General features: G+C 50.9%; 1 long non-coding RNA gene across 4 annotated transcripts; it reads left to right on the forward strand.

The window, feature by feature from the left end:
* Positions 1-591: 591 nt before the first annotated feature.
* LOC146423446 (uncharacterized) lies at positions 592-12,842 on the forward strand. Of its 4 annotated transcripts, none has more exons than XR_014847532.1 (4): positions 592-796; positions 1,572-1,646; positions 1,731-2,092; positions 12,772-12,842. It is a non-coding gene; the product is annotated as an uncharacterized LOC146423446 (long non-coding RNA). The 4 variants fall into 4 exon arrangements; XR_014847534.1 differs by lacking the exon at positions 12,772-12,842 and adding an exon at positions 2,215-2,325; XR_014847533.1 differs by lacking the exon at positions 12,772-12,842 and adding an exon at positions 2,235-2,325.
* Positions 12,843-14,207: the final 1,365 nt, after the last annotated feature.

Below are 14,207 nucleotides of genomic sequence, written 5' to 3' on the forward strand. Positions count from 1 at the left end.
ATCCCCGTGCCGGGAGTCTGGGGGGGGGGGCCACGCCGGCCGCGGCCGCGTCCTGGCGCCGGGAAGGGGGGGGGGCGCGGGCGGCGGCGGCAGCGTCCCCGCGCCGGGAACGGGACGGGGGGGGCACCGACGGCGGCGGCCGCGTCCCCGCACCGGGTCCTGCGCGCTCGCGGCCCGGCTGCTCGGGTGTCTGCGGCACGGACTGACTGCGGGCTGTGGGGGCTGTCCGGTCAGCGCGGCGCCTGGGCAGGTAAGAAGGAGATACTGGAAAACAGCACGTGCTCCACACTGAGTGGCACACACATACAGGAACGTCGGGGACGATGGAACGGGCAGGGAGTGGAGGACCTGCAGTGGCCGGCCACCGCGAGGCGTGGGTGGAGCCGGTGTTCGGGGCGCTCGGGTGGAGGCTGAGCCGGGACGCTGTGCAGGTGGAGCGGCTGCTGCCGGGACGGGAGAGTGCGTAGCCCTGTTGTGTGGGCTCTGGTGCTTTCGGTGTGTTTACCAGGACCTTGAGATGGAATAGTCGCTCCTTTCAGAAAAATGCATTTTTTGGAACACTAGGTATGGCTTCTGGACTTTCGCACAGATGTACGAGCGGTTCGGCTGATGAGCATCACCACCCCCAGAAACACCTGGAGATGGTTACCTGATGAGCATCACCACCCCCAGAAACACCTGGAGATGGTTACCTGATGAGCATCACCACCCCCAGAAACACCTGGAGACGGTTGCCTGATGAGCATCACCACCCCCAGAAACACCTGCTGACGGTTGCCTGAGGAGCAGCAACCCGGTAAGCAGCAGCTGAGTATAATAATATATCTAGTATATGTATGTTACATAAATTTTATGTATTTTATGTGGATATATGAAATATAGATATTATACATATCATATTTGGCTATAAAATGGGTAGTAGGTAATATATATTATCTGTTGGCTATATCATATGTGGTATATATGAAATATATGGAATGTATGTTAGATATTATACATATAATATATATGTTATATAATGGAATTCATATATTTGTATATGTTACTATATGTCTGATGTCTTGCATAGTATATATACATTTTATTTATAATATATATTATATGTAGAAATATATATAATTTGGTAATGGGAAAAAAAAAAAAAAGACAGGAAAAAAAGGAAAAAGCACGGATGCTAGGGAACAGAGATGCAGCCAAGGTGGCATGCTCCCTTTAAAAAAAAAAAAAAAAAAAAATTAATTTAAAGGCAGCATGGCAGAGGAAAGTGAAAAGACATTGAGCAAACAAACCAAAAGCACATGGAACCGAAAAATAGAAGGTGGCACGAGCTGTACGTGAGGAGCAAAGCATTGAAATGAAGGTGGAAAACCAAGGCGAGTAAAAACCATCAGATATGTACGTGACTGCAGAGGCTAAGGGAATGTTTGTACTTGTCAAAGATGGTAAGTAGGCACACAGGGGTAAGAATGAAGTAATTGTTTCCTGGTTTGGGTACTTCCTTGCTGTTCAAGTGCCTGGTAATGGTATGCAGATGTAGCAGACAGCTAAGTTTTTTACTGTCTCTCTTCTAGACAGGTTTCTTTGAACATCACAAAGTTCTCCGAGGGGAATGGCTTAGAAATGCAACACGGCAGCCTGGAAGGGAGGTGAGTCCGCTCCTACGGCGTCCCGTTGTGCGCAGGTACCGTTCATGAAGGAGCTTATAACGTTTTGTACAAATGCCTGTGAAGGAAATGATGTGGAGAAGACATACTCAGGCAGTGGGTCCTGTCACTGTCACCTGTCAGTAGGTACGAGAGACAGAAGGAGAGAGAGAGAGAGAAGAGAAGAGAGGAAAGGAAGATTGGAAGGACAGGTAGGGACACATAACAGGACAGCGACAGAGCATATGACCGGGCCGTGGTTCCCGGCAGGCGTTGTGATGTGGCTTAATTCCTTCGGGGAAGGCGTGCGCCGATGCCCGGGCCTGTCCCCCTGCTAAAACTGGGTCGGTGTCTGGCGGCGGGCTCCAGATCTGTCGATGCAAATGCGGTGCTGTGGTGCCAGGCCTAGGCCTGCGGAGAGTGTGCGATGCGTCGGGAAATGCTGCTAGGTAACTGTGAGGGGAAAATGGCGTGGCTGAGGACTGTGGGGCTGGGGGAGGCTTTCCACAGGTGGGCCAAAGAGGATAGCTGTGGCCTGCGTGAGACGGGAGCTTATCACGTGGATCCCGAGGGCTCCCGTTCCCCCCTGAGCTGCTGGACGGTGTGTACAAACCCGCTTCCTGCGGGCATATCCTCTTCGCCCGCTGCATACTGAGGCCTAGAAGATTTGAAGTGGAGCTGCTGGCTTTGATTTAAGTGCATACATACACAGCTGTCCCACAAGGTGAGATGAGCTAGGAATAATTTTTCATGCTTGTAATGTGCAAAGCAGCTGTGTGCAGGGAGCCTTTTGGATGGACTTGTATATGGATGTTTGGTTGAGAAAGATTTATGAGTCTATGACAGAAATCTCTGGAGTGGAATTTGATGTGTATTTCATGTGGATGTTTCGGTGACTGTATTCGTGTGTTTCAAAGGGCTGCCTTCATTGCGAGGCTACTGCGTCCGTGTGGAGCTACATCTGCTGGCACTGGCTGTGATTGTCAAGGCAGACGTGGAGAAGAAAGTGTCCTGCTGGAGCCTTCACCTCTGCCTGTCCTCTGGACGTGGATAAGGGAAGGTATGTGTCGTGTTTGAAACGTGTCAGAGTTGCCGTACTGCACGGTATGTGTTGATGAGAAGCAGACGTGGAGCATTTTTGCTTTCATCCCTGTTTAGGCAGGCATTTGGTAGTGAGATGGATAAGTGCCAAGAGATATGTGTGTGCATACAGATCATTGTGCACAGCGTGTTTACAAGCTTGGTGCAGTAACTGTGGCACCTGTGAGTGGTAAGTGACGTGTGCAAGACGTGGGAGGAAGGTACTGCAAAGCGTGGCAGTTCTGTGCGGAAGAAGTGCTACAAAGGCGATGGCCTTGAAATGCCAGGTAGCGAGCTGCAAGTGGGGTGACTGCACTCCTACAGTGGCCTGAGGTGTTCACACAGCAGTCGTGATGAAAGTGAAAACGTGCAGAGGATACCCTCGCACAGTATGTCCTCTCACTTGGATTTCTTTCTAGGTATGAGACGTGAGGAGACACGAAAAGATGCCAGGAAAGGAAAAAAAAAGAGAGAGTGGAAAAGAGAAGACGTGCGTGCACAGAAAGGCTCACGGAGCTACGGCGGCACTGCGTAGGTCCTGAGGGCACCGTGACGTCAGGTAATAGACCCCGTAGCCACGGGACGGTGGCCAGAGTTGTCCCCCTGGGAAAGTGGGCTCAGTGTGTGGCAGCAGGCTCAGCATCTGTTGCTCTATATGCACTGCTGTGGTACGTGGCCTAGCACTGCAGAGAGTTTGGAATGCATGGAAACACCCTATAAGGTGCCTGTGACATAGGAAATGGCAAGCTTATGTCATGTAAGGGTGGGTAAGGCTTCCCACAGCTGAGGCAAAGAGGATACATGTTTGTGGCACGTGAGCGAAGCTTACGGCAGGTACCCGAAGGCCTCCTGCTTCCCCCTGAGGTGAGGGACAGTATGTACAAACCTAGTTCCTGCCAGCACGTACGAGCCTGGATCCTGCGAGCGTTTACTGTTCGCCCACTGCATGCTGAGGCTTGGACAATTCAGAGGGCGTTTTCGGGCTTTGGCATTATTGCGTACACACCTGTCCCGGACGGTGGGATGGCTGAGAGGTAATTCTCCCTGAATATAACAAGGTGGCTGCCTGTCAGTGTAAAGTATCTGTCTTGAGGGAGGCCTGTGAATGGACATCTATAGGAATGATGGAGTGAGGAAGGATGGTGAGTGTGACAACAATCCCTGAAATGGAATGGTATGTGGGTGTTCAGGTCAGTACATACTATGATTACATGGCAAAAAAGACCGTGAGTGGCTTAGTGAGAAGGATCAAGTCTGTCAAATGACAGAGAAGGGGGCGATGAAGGGGTTCCTGATTGTATAAGAGTGTTGGAAAAGCTTTAGGAAAGAAGGCAGCTTGAAATGTCTTGCGGACAGGTATGGCAAGGGATGTACAGGGTCAGTGACGGTATTTGTCTGTTTCACAGGGCTGCCTGCATTGCAAGGGTAATGCATCCATATGGAGCAACGTGTGCTGGCACAGGGTGGGATTGTGAAGGCAGACATTTAGAAGACATTGCCCTGCTGGAGCCTTCACATCGGGATGTTCTCTGATGTGGATATGGGAAGGTATGTTTGGTATTTAAAGAGTGTCATAGTATACATAGCAGGAGGTATGTATTGGTGAGAAACAAGCACAGAGCACCTGACTTCTCATACATGTTGAGGCAGAGGTTTGGAAGTGAAATAGAGAGATGCCAAGAGATATTGTGTGTGCATACAGAAAACTATGCAGAGTGCATGTACCAGCTGGATGCAAAAATTGTGACACCTGTGAGTTGCAAGTGACATGTCTAAGAGATCGGAGGCAGGTGCCTGAAGGGAATGCAGTTCTGTGCGGACAAAGTGTTACGAAGGAAACGGCTTTGAAATGCAAGGTATCAGGCTGGATGTGAGGTGAGTGCACTCATGCGGTAGCCTGTTGTGTTTCCATACTGCTGGTCATGACAATGACAAGGCAGTCTATAAACACCTCAGAATGAAATGAGGGGCAAAGGACACCTTCACACTGTGTGTCCTCTCCCTTGGATTTGCTCATAGGTATGAGACACGAGGAGCAAAAGAGGACAGAAAAAGAGCGGTGGAACAACAGATGGCCGCACAGCCAGGGACAGGAACAAAGCTTTATCGGCACTGCGTGAGTCACCACAGCATCCTGACCTCGATTCATAGACCCTGAAGCGATGGCACTGTGCCCAGGCCTGTCCCCCCGGGCGAGTGGGGTCGGTGAGGTGCAGCAGGCTCCACATCTCTTGCTTTACATGCACTGCTGTGGTATGGGGCCTAGCACTGTGCAGGGCCCCTAATGAGTAGAAACAGCCTGTAAGGTGCCTGTGACGTGAAAATGGCACGGTTATTTCATGTGCGGCTGGGTGAGGCTTTCCACGGGTGGGCCAAAGAGGATAGTTGTGTATTGCGTGAGACCGCAGCTTACCGCACGTACCCCGAGGCCTCCCGATCCGCCCTGAGCTGCGGGACGGTGTGTACGAACCCGGTTCCTGCGGGCGTATCCTCCTCGCCCGCTGCATACTGAGGCCTAGTGGATTCGCTGTGCAGCTCCTGGCTTGGGTCTTAGTGCATACACAGCTGTCCCAGAAGGTGAGATGACCTAGGAATAATTTTCCATGCGTGTCATGAGAGGGCCCATTGTCCCTGCAAAGCGGCTGTGTGCAGGGAGACTTGTGGATGGAGTGGTATATGGATGTTTGCTGAGCAAGGACAAGCAGTGTGTGACAATTATCCCTGAAATGGAATGCTATGTGCATGTTTGGGCCACTGCATATTGTGAGTATGTCACAAGAGACCCACGGAGTAGCTTAGTGAGAAAGATGAAGTATGTGAAATGACACAGAAGGGGGCAATGAGGGGATTCATGATTGTATAACAGTGTTGGAAAAGCTGGAGGAAAGAAGGCAGCCATAAAGGTCTCGCTGACAGGGATGGGCAGGGATGGACGGTGTCAGTGATGGGATTTGTGTGTTTCACAGGGCTGCCTGTGTCGCAATGCTGCTGCATCCGTGTGGAGCTACATGTGCTGGCACTGGGTGTGACGGTGAAGATGGAAATGGAGAAGAATCTGTCCTGTTGGAGCACGCAGCTGTGGCTGTCCTACAGATGTGGATATGGGAAGGTATGTGTTGTGTTTCAGAGGTGTTGCAGTTGCCATAGTAGGAGGCATGCGTTGCTGAGAAGCAAAAGTGGAGCAGTTGAGGTATTGTACGTGCTGAGGCAGAGATTTGAGAGTGAAAGTGAGAAGTGCAAAGAGATCCTCTGTGCGCATCTAGAGAATTGTGCGAGGTGTGTTGATAGGCTGGGTGCGGTACTTGTGAGATGACACCTGTGATTTGTAAGTGCCATGTGTAAGACATGGGAGGTAGGTGTTGGAAAGAATTGGAGTTCTGAACAGAAAGACTGCTATGATGGAAATGGCTTTGAAATGCAACACGGCAGGCTGCAACTAAGTCCACTCCTCCAGTGTCCTCCTGTGTGTAGATAGTTGTTTTAATGGAATGTGTGACATTCTGTAGAAATAGCAGTGCACGAATGCATATGCAAAGGAGATGCTCTGACAGTGTGTCCTCTCACTGTCAATTGTTAGTAGGTATAAGGCACAAGCACAAAGCAATGTGAGCGGTCCATGGGTCCCAGGAGCATCCTGAGGTAGCTTAATATAGCCCGAAGTCATGGGCCGATGGCCAGGCCTGTCCCCCTAGCAAAGCAGGGTCAGCATCTTGCAGCAGGCTGCAGCTGTGTGGATATATATGCCATGCTGCAGTGAAAGGCCTATCACTGCAGAGCATGTAGAAGGCATTGAAAGACCCTGTAAGGTAAGTGTGACATGAAAATGGCATGGTTATGGCATGGGGGGATGCGTGAAGATTTCCACAGGTGGGCCAAGGAGGGTAGATGTTTATGGGCTGTAAGCACAGATGACAGCATGTAGGCAAAGGCCTCCTGTTCCCCCCTGACCTGGGGGACAGTGGGTAGAAACCTGCTTCCTGCAAGGGTATCCTCTGGACCTGCTGCATGCTGAGGCTTCAACAGCTTAGAGTGCAGCTGCAGGCTTTGACCTCTTGCAGAAGGTGAGATGACTGAGGAATAATTTTCCCTGGATTTGATTAGCTAGCTAGGTAGGTAGGTAGGTAGGTATGTAGGTAGGTAGGTAGGTAGGTAGGTGGCTGACTGGCTGGCTAGCTAGCTAGCTAGCTAGCTAGCTAGGTAGCTACCTACCTACCTACCTACCTACCTACCTAGGTAACTAGGTGGCTGGCAACCTAGCTAGCTAGGTAGCTAGGTGGCTGGCTACCTAGCTAGCTGGCTACCTAGCTAGCTAGCTAGCTAGATGGCTGGCTACCTACCTAGCTAGCGAGGTAGCTAGATGGCTGGCTACCTAGCTAGCGAGGTAGCTAGATGGCTGGCTACCTAGCTAGCGAGGTAGCTAGGTGGCTGGCTACCTAGCTAGCTAGCTAGCTGGCTGACTGGCTGGCTGGCTGGCTGGCTGGCTGGCTGGCTAGCTGGCTGGCTGGCTGGCTACCTAGCTAGCTAGCTAGCTGGCTGGCTGGCTGGCTGGCTAGCTGGCTAGCTGGCTGGCTGGCTGCCAGGTTGGCTGATTGGTTGGCTGGCTGGTTGGTTGGCTGGTGGGTTGGCTGGCTGGCTGGCTGGCTGTCAGTCAGTCAGTCTGTCAGTCACAGCAAAGTAGCTGTCTTAAGGGAGACTGGTGAATACAGGTGTATATGAATGTTTTGCTGAAGAAGAATGATGAGTACATGATAACCCTGCCTGGAATGGAATGGTACATGGAGGTTTGGGTCAGGAAGTACGAGGAGTATGGAACAAGAAAGCCTGGGAGCAGGTAAGTGAGAAGCATGAAGTAGGTGAATGGGCTTAGAGGAAGGCACTGATGGGGTTATGGATTGTAGAAGAGGCTTGCAGAAGCTGTAGGAAAGAACGTGTCTTGAACTGTCTCGGTGACAGGGAACGGGCAGGGATGTACAGGTTGCAGTAACAGTATTTCTGTGTTTCACCAGGTTGCCTGTATTACAAGGGCACTACATCCATGTGGAGCTCCATGGGCTGGCACGTGGTTTGAGTATCAAGGCAGAAATGGAGAAGAATCTGTCCTGGGGAAGCGTGCAGCTCTGGCTGATCTAAGTATGCTGATATGAGAAGGTATGTGTCACGTTTCAAAAGTGTTGCAGTTGCCAGAGCAGGAGGCATGCATTCCTGAGAAGCAAGCATGGAGCACTTGAATTTTGCTACATGTTCAGGCATAGATTTGAGAGTGAAAGACAAAAGTACAAAGAGATACTGTGTGCACATAGGGAGAGGGATACTGTATGCACATAGGGAGAGGTGTACAGGTCGTGTTTACAGGCTCGGTGCAGTAATTGTGACACCTGTCAGGTGTAAGTGGCATGTGTAAGACACAGTAAGACATGTCTAGGAGGTCTAAGTTGCAAAGAATTGCAGTTATGAGCAGAAAGGCTGCTACGAAGGCAATGGCTTTGAAATGCAGGATGGCAGGCCCAAAAGTGATGGAAATCCACTCCTACAGCGCCCTCTGGTGTTGAGGTAGTGTTTCTGATGGAACTTGAGACGTTCTCTAGAAATACCTGGGAAGGAATGGATGTGCAAAGGAGACCCTGGCAGGTTGTGTCCTGTCACTGGCAACTGGTCTTACGTCTAAAAGACACAAGGACAGAGAGGAAGAGAAAAAGAAGAGGGGAGGGACAGGTAGGGCCACAGGAACAAACATGGACAAAGCAGTGTGAGCGATCCACAGGTCCCGGGGCCATCCTGAGGTGGCTTAATGTAGCCTGAAGTCATGGGTGGATGGCCAGGCCTGTCCCCCTGGCAAAGCAGGGGCAGCATCTTGCAGCAGGCTGCAGATGTGTGGATATACATGCATTGCTGCGGTGCAAGGCCTAGCACTGCACAGCATGTGGAATGCATTGAAACACCCTGTAAGGTAACTGTGACATGCCAATGGTATGGTTATGGCATGTGGGGCTGGATGAGGATTTGCACGGGTGGGCCAAGGAGGGTAGATGTTTATGGCCTGTGAGCACAGATGACAGCATGTAGGCAAAGGCCTCCTGTTCCCCCCTGAGCTGGGGGACAGTGGGTCCAAACCTACTTCCTGCAAGCATATCCTCTTTGCTCGGTGCACGCTGAAGCTTGGACCATTTGGAGTGCAGCTCCAGGCTTGGACCTCTCGCAGAAGGTGACATGACTGAGGAATAGTTTTCCCTGGATGTGATCAGCTAGCTAGCTAGGTAGCTAGCTAGCTAGGTGGCTGGCTCACTGTCAGTCCGTGGGTGAGTAAGTGCAGAGTAGCTGTCTTGAGGAAGACTGGTGGATACAGGTGGATATGAGTGTTTAGGTGAAGACAAATGATGACTATGTGACAACCCTCCCTGGAATGGAATGCTACGTGGATTTTTGGTTCAGGAAGTAGGAGGAGTATGGAACAGGAAAGCCTGGCAGTGGGTTGGTGAGAAGGATGAAGTAGGTGAATGGGCATAGAAGGAGGCACTGAGGGGGTTATGGATGGTAGAGAAGTGTTGCAAAAGCTGGAGGAAAGAATGTGCCTTGAAGTGTCTCTGTGACAAGGAACATGCAGGGATGTACAGGTTGCAGCAACAGTATTTCTGTGTTTCACCAGGTTCCCTGTATGACAAGGGCACTACATGCATGTGGAGCTCCATGGGCTGGCACGTGGTTTGAGTGTCAAGGCAGAAATGGCGAAGAATCTGTCCTCGGGGAGCGTGCAGCTCTGGCTGTCCTAAGTGTGCTGATATGAGAAGGTATGTGTCACGTTTCAAAAGTGTTGCACTTGCCACAGCAGGAGGCATGGATTCCTGAGAAGCAAGCATGGAACACTTGAATTTTGCTACATGTTCAGGCATAGTTTTGACAGAGAGAGGGAAAAGTACAAAGAGATACTGTGTGCACATAGGAAGAGTGATACTGTATGCACGTAGGGAGAGTTGCACCGGTCGTGTTTACAGGCTCACTGCAGTAATTGTGAGACCTGTGAGGTGTAAGTGGCATGAGTAAGACACGGTAAGACATGTCTAGGAGGTCTATGTTGCAAAGAATTGCAGTTCTGAGCGGAAAGGGTGCTACGAAGGCAATGGCTTTGAAATGGAGGACGGCAGGCCCAAAAGTGATGGAAATCCACTCCTACAGCGCCCTCTCGTGTCGAGGTAGTGTTTCTGATGGAACTTGGGACGTTCTCTACAAATACCTGGGAAGGAATGGATGTGCAAAGGAGACCCTGGCAGGTTGTGTCCTGTCACTGGCATCTGGTCTTAGGTTTGAAAGACACAAGGACAGAGAGGAAGAGAAAAAGAAGAGGGGAGGGACAGGTAGGGCCACAGGAACAAACATGGACAAAGCAGTGTGAGCGATCCACAGGTCCCGGGGCCATCCCGAGGTGGCTTAATGTAGCCTGAAGTCATGGGTGGATGGCCAGGCCTGTCCCCCTGGCAAAGCAGGGGCAGCATCTTGCAGCAGGCTGCAGATGTGTGCATATACATGCATTGCTGCAGTGCAAGGCCTAGCACTGCACAGCATGTGGAATGCATTGAAAGACCCTGTAAGGTAACTGTGACATGCAAATGGTATGGTTATGGCATGTGGGACTGGATGGGGATTTGCACAGGTGGGCCAAGGAGGGTAGATGTTTATGGCCTGTGAGCACAGATGACAGCATGTAGGCAAAGGCCTCCTGTTCCCCCCTGAGCTGGGGGACATTGGGTACAAACCTACTTCCTGCAAGCAGATCCTCTTTGCTCGGTGCACGCTGAAGCTTGGACCATTTGGAGTGCAGCTGCAGGCTTGGACCTCTCGCAGAAGGTGACATGACTGAGGAATGATTTTCCCTGGATGTGATCAGCTAGCTAGCTAGGTAGGTAGGTAGGTAGGTAGGTAGGTAGGTAGGTGGCTGGCTCGCTCACTCACTGTCAGTCCGTGAGTAAGTAAGTGCAAAGTAGCTGTCTTGAGGAAGACTGGTGGATACAGGTGTATATGAGTGTTTAGGTGAAGACGAATGATGACTATGTGATAACCCTCCCTGGAATGGAATGCTACGTGGATTTTTGGGTCAGGAAGTAGGAGGAGTATGGAACAGGAAAGCCTGGCAGTGGGTTGGTGACAAGGATGAAGTAGGTGAATGGGCATAGAAGGAGGCACTGAGGGGGTTATGGATGGTAGAGAAGTGTTGCAAAAGCTGGAGGAAAGAATGTGCCTTGAAGTGTCTCTGTGACAAGGAACATGCAGGGATGTACAGGTTGCAGCAACAGTATTTCTGTGTTTCACCAGGTTCCCTGTATGACAAGGGCACTACATGCATGTGGAGCTCCATGGGCTGGCACGTGGATTGAGTGTCAAGGCAGAAATGGCAAAGAATCTGTCCTCGGGAAGCGTGCAGCTCTGGCTGTCCTAAGTATGCTGATAGGAGAAGGTATGTGTCACGTTTCAAAAGTGTTGCACTTGCCAGAGCAGGAGGCATGGATTCCTGAGAAGCGAGCATGGAGCACTTGAATTTTGCTACATGCTCAGGCATAGATTAGAGAGTGAAAGAGAAAACTACAAAGACATACTGTGTGCACATAGGAAGAGTGATACTGTATGCACATGGGGAGAGTTGTACAGGTCGTGTTTACAGGCTCACTGCAGTAATTGTGACACCTGTGAGGTGTGAGTGGCATGTGTAAGACACGGTAAGACATGTGTAAGACGTGGGTGTTGCAAAGAATTGCAGTTCTGAGCAGAAAGGGTGCTACAAAGGCAATGGCTTTGAAATGCAGGACAGCAGGCCCAAAAGTGATGGAAATCCACTCCTACAGCGCCCTCTGGTGTCAAGGTAGTGTTTCTGATGGAACTTGTGACGTTCTCTATAAATAACTGGAAAGGAGTGGATGTGCAAAGGAGACCCTCACATGTTGTGTCCTGTCAATGGCATGTGGTCTTAGATTTGAAAGACACGAGGACAGAGAGGAAGGGAAAAAGAGGAGAGGAGGGACAGGTAGGGCCACAGGAACGAACACAGACACAGCAACAGGAGCGGTCCATAGGTCCCGGGGGCATCCTGAGGTGGCTTAATATAGCCCGAAGTCTTGGGCCGATGGCCAGGCCTGTCCCCCTGGCAAAGCAGGGTCACCATCTTGCAGTAGGCTGCAGATCTGTGGATTTATATGCAGTGCTGCCATGAAAGGCCTAGCACTGCACAGCATGTGGAATGCATAAACAGACCCTGTAAGGTAACTGTGACATGAAAATGGCATGTGTGTAGCATGTGGGGCTGGATGAGGGTTTGCACAGGTGGGCCACAGAGGGTAGATGTTTATGGCCTGTAAGCACAGATGACAGCATGTAGGCAAAGGCCTCCTGTTCCCCCCTGTCCTGGGGGACAGTGGGTACTAACCTGCTTCCTGCAAGGGTATCCTCTGGACCTGCTGCATGCTGAGGCTTCCACAGCTTGGAGTGCAGCTGCAGGCTTTGACCTCTTGCAGAAGGTGAGATGACTGAGGAATAATTTTCCCTGGATTTGATCAGATAGCTAGCTAGCTAGCTAGCTAGCTAGCTAGCTGGGTGGCTGGCTGGCTGGCTGGCTGGCTACCTAGCTGGCTGGCTGGCTACCTAGCTAGCTAGCTGGCTGGCTGGTTGGTTGGCTGGCTGGCTGGCTGGCTGGCTATCAGTCAGTCAGTCTGTCAGTCAGTCAGTCACAGCAAAGTAGCTGTCTTAAGGGAGACTGGTAAATAGAGATGTATATGAATGTTTTGCTGAAGAAGAATGATGAGTACATGATAACCCTCCCTGGAATGGAATGCTACGTGGAGGTTTGGGTCAGGAAGTAGGAGGAGTATAGAACAAGAAAGCCTGGGAGCAGGTAAGTGACAAGGATGAAGTAGGTGCATGGGCTTAGAAGAAGGCACTGATGGGGTTATGCATTGTAGAAGAGGCTTGGAAAAGCTGTAGGAAAGAACATGTCTTGAACTGTCTCGGTGACAAGGAACGTGCAGGGATGTACAGGTTGCAGTAACAGCCTTTCTGTGTTTCACAGGGTTGCCTGTATTGCAAGGACGCTACATCCATGTGGAGCTCCATGGGCTGCCACTCGGTGTGATTGTCAAGGCGGAAATGGCAAAGAATCTGTCCTCGGGGAGCATGTAGCTCTGGCTGTCCTAAGTATGCTGATATGAGAAGGTATGTATCACGTTTCAAAAGTGTTGCACTTGCCAGAGCAGGAGGCATGGATTCCTGAGTAGCAAGCATAGAGCAGTTGAATTTTGCTACATGTTGAGGCATAGATTTCACAGTGAAAGAGAAAAGTACTAAGAGATACTGTGTGCACATAGGGGGAGGGATACTGTATGCACATAGGGAGAGTTGTACGGGTCGTGTTTACAGGCTCACTGCAGTAATTGTGAGACCTGTGAGGTCTAAGTGGCATGTGTAAGACACGGTAAGACATGTGTAAGACGTGGGTGTGGCAAAGAATTGCAGTTCTGAGCAGAAAGGCTGCTACGAAGGCAAGGGCTTTGAAATGCAGGACGGCAGGCCCAAAAGTGATGGAAATCCACTCCTACAGCGCCCTCTGTTGTCGAGGTAGTGTTTCTGATGGAACTTGACACGTTCTCTAGAAATACCTGGGAAGGAATGGATGTGCAAAGGAGACCCTCGCACGGTGTGTCCTGTCAGTGGCATCTGGTCTTAGGTTTGAAAGACACAAGGACAGAGAGGAAGAGAAAAAGAAGAGAGGAGGGACAGGTAGGGCCACAGGAACAAACAGGGACAAAGCAATGGGAGCGGTCCATAGGTCCCGGGGCCATCCCGAGGTGGGTTAATGTAGCCTGAAGTCATGGGTCGATGACCAGGCCTGTCCCCCTGGCAAAGCAGGGGCAGCGTCTTGCCGCAGGCTGCAGATGTGTGCATATACATGCGTTGCTGCAGTGCAAGGCCTAGCACTGCACAGCGTGTGGAATGCATTGAAAGACCCTGTAAGGTAACTGTGACATGCAAATGGTATGTTTATGGCACGTGGGGCTGGATGAGGATTTGCACGGGTGGGCCAAGGAGGGTAGATATTTATGGCCTGGCAGCAGACATGACAGCATGTGGGCAAAGGCCTCCTGTTCCCCCCTGAGCTGGGGGACAGTGGGTACTAACCTACTTCCTGCAAGCAGATCCTCTTTGCTCGGTGCACGCTGAAGCTTGGACCATTTGGAGTGCAGCTCCAGGCTTGGACCTCTCGCAGAAGGTGACATGACTGAGGAATGATTTTCCCTAGATGTGATCAGCTAGCTAGCTAGCTAGGTAGCTAGCTAGGTAGGTGGCTGGCTCACTGTCAGTCCGTGAGTGAGTAAGTGCCAAGTAGCTGTCTTGAGGAAGACTGGTGGATACAGGTATATATGAATGCTTAGGTGAAGACGAATGATGACTATGTGATAACCATCCCTGGAATGGAATTGGATGTGGATTTTTGGGTCAGGAAGTAGG

This window comes from Lichenostomus cassidix, unplaced genomic scaffold (assembly GCF_008360975.1).
Source record: "Lichenostomus cassidix isolate B80296 unplaced genomic scaffold, HeHo_3.0 HiC_scaffold_742, whole genome shotgun sequence".
Taxonomy (NCBI): domain Eukaryota; kingdom Metazoa; phylum Chordata; class Aves; order Passeriformes; family Meliphagidae; genus Lichenostomus; species Lichenostomus cassidix.